A 5383-nucleotide genomic window follows, 5' to 3' on the forward strand; every position below is an offset into this window, starting at 1 on the left:
ACTGTGGACAGCGCCGCACATACACACGCATCCCCTAATGTAGCCAGACTAATTTCACCATTTTACGGCACAGTTTAGTTGTAGGGCTTTACAGTAATCATATGCCAAAATATTTAGACATCAAAAAGCATTAAAGCATTGCCACCCTATTGATCGGCCGAAATGACTGGCCTGCTTGGGGTCCGACTGACCTTGAAGAAATTCAACAAATTTGATTGTCTTTTTGACATTTTACCAGCATCCTCCCTGTTGCTGAGGGTAATTCAAATCACAGTAGTATTAGCTCAGGTGACGTACACAAAACTCACACACTGACCTGACCTCTTTCTTAAAATCACATTTAAAATGCATCCAAATTTAGGCAAACAAGCGACTTATGAGTAACTTCAATGGGAAATAAAAGAATGACAGAACAGATAACATTAAATATTACACAAAATTTATTTACAGATTTTGATAGTGACAAAGGAGGTGCTGGATCCAATCCGGATCCTGCTGGAACAGGATCCGAGACCTCCGGGTCTTGACGGCAAGTTTACAAGGCAACAATTATAATCAGGAGAAGAAATTGCAGTACCTCTATAAAAGGTTAGTTTATCTTTGTTGGCTCTTCTGAATAACTGGCTGAGAGTTGACATTTGACATTTAAATGGCTTGATGATGGCTTGTGTTTGGAGTGTTCTAAGAGACCCAGATCTTAGCCAATAGCCTTTTCCACCCCAGTAACCTGCCAGTGGCTCAGTCATTACTGCTGCTGTGTAACCAAACTGTGTTTAAACCCACAGAACTTAGTTTTAAATTCTCATGGCTACCAAAGATCCCAAATATGTCAAATTGAATTCTGCGGAAATGTTTATAAACTGATGCACAAGAGATCTACAATATTTCCATTTGATGGAATGGTGCAGCCACAAAAAACTTGGGAGTCTTGGGTTTCAATATATTTTACTCAGTGTAACATCATGTAGCCACAATCAAGAGTTGTATGAGAATATATATGACACGAACAAAATAAAATTATTTTTCCAACCTTAAAGCTACTTAAGGGGAATTAAAAGGTAAAAACTGGATGTTTAAAGGTTAAGCTTGTAAAGAAAATGTTATCATTATTGATGGCCAGATTGTAAAAGAAACATTTTCCTTTAAATCCAGCTGAGGGCATCCATCCCTCATCTCTCTCCCCTTATTTTCTGTCCTTTCCTGTTTGTCACTGTTTGTCACAGTCTCAGAGTGTTTAGTTTACGTGATGGTGAATTTGTTCCAGATTGAACATGCATGCTTGGCACTGACCTTTAGACATAAGACACATGTAAGAATATATCCATGCAGGCATTGGCATTGACAATCAGTGAAGTCTGAATGCAACAGAAAATGAAGCAAAATTTAAAATCCAAAACTAATCTTTGTAATCAAGATTTACCTGTATGGGTTTAAAAAGCTCAGCAAAATGAAAATACAATTTAGGGAATTCCCAATTGCCCCCCCCCCCCCATTTCATTCCACAGCATGTTAAGTTTGTTTAAATTGGATAGAAATTGCTACAAAAACATCATTAGCATGCTGTAACTGCCAGTGCCAAATCATACAATAGGCAAACAGAATAGAACAGTTTAGAATAGAATAGAAGGAGAGTTTGTGTCTTATAGCCCAAAGGCATTTCAGCGTCAGTTCAGTGGCACAGCACTCACCCAGTGATACAGAGACAGAATTCATGATTCGTCACAGATTGGTAAGCTGTTCAGGTTGTGATGCAGCAGAACATCGTTCAATTTGACCATTGTCATCTGGATCCTACCACCAACTTGTTTGACCCCTTGTACAAGATACTTTCTGTGGAATGCAGCGATGGATTTTCTCCAGTCGCCGCTTTTGATTAATCTTTCCATAGAGCATTGTTCCAATACTCCAGAGGATCATCATGTGCTTTTTGGCCAACATTGGACAACTATTCATTTATTTTTAGCAGGGAGCAGAGATTCCCGCCTTGCTACTCTGACATAAATACCAATTTTCCCAAAGCGCCTCTCTGATTGGAGAATCATGAATACTTAACTATAGCCATGGTAAGAAGCCTGCAAATCCCAGGATGATGCGTTATGTGTCTTTTTGATTTTGTGCTGCTCTAGTAAATATATTTTTATGGTCTCATCATGTCTTGTTTTTTACTTCTTTTATTAGTGCAAAACAACAAAACAGTGAATCGTGGCTTGACAAAAGTTTACATACAAAACAGGACACTGTACATTCAAATCAAATAAACTAAACAAAAAAGACAACTAAAACGAGTGAAGTAACAGAATGTGGCAGGGCAAATGGGTTTTGTATGGGATGGCTTGTGGTAAAGTTAGATATTATGTTTGGCCATACATATGTATATGTGTATTTGTATAGGTGTATTTGTAAAAAAAATACATACAACAAAGTGGGGACAAAAATCTGTTCACACAAATTACATTATGACCATTAGGGACATTTGGAGTATCCTAGGAATTACATTCATATTGAACAACTCTGCACCTCATGATTTACATCACAATTTGTTATGTGGCAGGAGTGTGAAATTCGGGTGGTGGATGAGCATGTAATCTGTCTGACTCCAGGAGACTGGAGTTTGTGTGTCATCTTAAATTAATATTCTCCCTTTTATTAACTCTAACCCCAATGTTTCTATATCCTTAACGCATGGATTTAGTTGCCTGACCCCAACTATGCCTCAACTATAGTTGTTTTGCTGTAACCACAAGCTTTCCCTAACCTTGACCATACTGTAGTTGCCAATTTTAAAAACATTGGCATTGGATATAAAAAATGTTGTCAGTGAACATAGTCCAGGATCTTTACAGAATCATCCAATATCTCATCTCAGTTGGTTGGAACCCAAAGCCTTAGAGGATACTTTGGGGTTTTTTCCAGGCTGATAGGTTGTTGTTCCACCTGCAATCTTACTAAAGGGATTTCTTTTTGTTAAACCAATATCACTACAGTTGACTGAAATGAAAGTAAACAAAGTAAATGTTTTGGAAAAGATTACATGTTTAAATATTGTGTGCCGAAAAATCACATCTCTTCTACGAACTTCAATTATTTCAACTTTCTTTTTTGAGAAATCACGTTTTGTCCGTCATTCAGGCATGGAGGACAGGTCTAGATATTACAATAACCGTGAGCCTCGCCCGGTGTAGCTGTGAAGAAGAAGCTAGTCAGAGATGTGAGTCAAAGTGGTTGAAAATTCTAAATGCTTAGTCTATGAATTTGTGAACAAAACACAGCCCATCAGTTTCGTACTGATGATTCAACTGGTAGTATTTCATGCCCATCCATACCACAGAATTGCTCCGACTGTGAGTCACATAACATTTTCTATGGGAAAAATAAAGGGGACTTTTACATCTGGAACCAGGGGCGCCTGAAATAGCCCCTGCCACCTTGCAACTCTACAGCCCAAGAAAAATTGAAGAAAAAAAACAGAGAATATTTTAAGTTTAAAATAAAATTTAGTCAACAAACTTAATTCTGTTGGACTTGAGTTGGTTACTTAGCAGAAAGCTAGTCTTGTGCCTTCATAGATCCTACAGAGCCTGAAAATACTGTATATTACATTCTAGATGTTAGCATGTCCAAGTCAGTCTGCCAGATGATTTGCTTATCTATGGTATTCATTACATATTTTTTGTGCCACATATGAGAAAGAACAGATGTCTTTCATGTCATAATACTAAAAGAGGGAGATAGCTATTGTTTGCATTTTTTGTCAGCTAGCTTTCAGTATTATCATGTTTCCCTTTTGAAATCGGTCAAAAGGGAGACTGAAGAAGGAAGCAGTGCATTATTCAAGTCAAGATAATATGGCAACACCCATCTAACTTCTTTTGTCGATGCATTTGCTTATAAAGTGTCTCGCGGGAGACATTTGGTTTTGGCAGAACTATTTAATTACTCTTAAAAGTTTGGAACGTGAACAAACAGGCATTCTTTAATTTGGGGTTATTCAATGTTCATGGCTTTTTAAGGATACAGAATAGGCCATGACTTTCGGGTAACTTATAACTAAGCGTGCCTAAAGATGCTTGTATGCATGTAAGTGTGAGCACATGAATATAGTGTATGTTTCTGTAATTCCATATACAGGGAGTAAACACAAGAATAAAGCCAGTACAAAGCATATTGTACAACATTATGGAAGCTCCTGTATGGTTCATTTATCCAACTCTGTTTAAAATAACAGCTCACCAGATGGTCTGATCAAACCAATGGCACCCCTCGTGTGGGGGCGAGGCGCTGACCAATGTTCCCATCGGAGCGGAAACACGGCTGCATGGAAACGGGATCCTCTCCAGAAATAAAAGGCTGAAGTTAAGTGATTCATCCTCAAGTAGAGCTGAACAGGCCTGAAAGCAGCATTCAGGAGCCACTGAGTCACACTGTGGAGGGGTGACCTTAGATCAGATGACGGGGGCTGGAATCGTCGCGCACTCTCGCTCTGCACCGAGGTGACACTGAACAAGAGCTCTCAAGGCCCTGTTGTCTGACTGATTCATCCACACACCTCCCCCCTCCTCCCTTCGGTCGCGTCCTCCCACACAGGTGATCCATGTCCCTCTATCACTGTCTGTCTGTTTCCACAGTATTTTGTTCAGTCTCCCACTCTCTCTGCCTACCCATTTCATTCACTCTGGTTCCATTTCCAATCCTAATCCTAATTTTTGTATTTGGTGACACCAATGGTGTCACCAAATTAATTAATTATTAATACCTTATTAATATAATTTTAATAAGGTTTTTCCAATATCGATATATATATATATATATATATATATATATCGCAAGATGACAAATGTAGTCAAAATTACACATAAAATAATCAAATTCATGTTCAATGTTGTGAATTGTTTTCTACTGTTATGCAATATATCAGACAAAACTCTTCATTTCTGTAAAACTGAAAAAGTTTAACAACTAATTTTGTCAGTTTTCAAATACCAGCTCCTTGGAACTATAGATTTAAATAGATTTATAGATTTAGAAATGTGTAAAAGATAACATGATAAGTTCATCACAATATGATTCCACTTAAAGTTGATAATATCAAACAAATTGCCCTTTCCTTGAGCATGGAAGTTAATTCTTGACCTTGAGATCAGTATGTGTGACAAAAAAATCTCAACTCAAGATCCACTTACTAGCTTTTCAGAGCTTTCAACCATATCTCACAATCTTTATCAGAGAATGAAAACTGGCTGGGAATATGTCAAAGTAATCGATCAGGAGTCAGTGGACGGACGGAGAAACATCAAGGAGGACATCCACATCTGACACCAAAGGCCATCTTTGAACTTAGACAGGTATTACAATCCTCCCCCATATAACAATTTATGCCTAAACT

This window comes from Siniperca chuatsi, linkage group LG4 (genome assembly GCF_020085105.1).
Source record: "Siniperca chuatsi isolate FFG_IHB_CAS linkage group LG4, ASM2008510v1, whole genome shotgun sequence".
Classification (NCBI taxonomy): Eukaryota; Metazoa; Chordata; class Actinopteri; order Centrarchiformes; family Sinipercidae; genus Siniperca; species Siniperca chuatsi.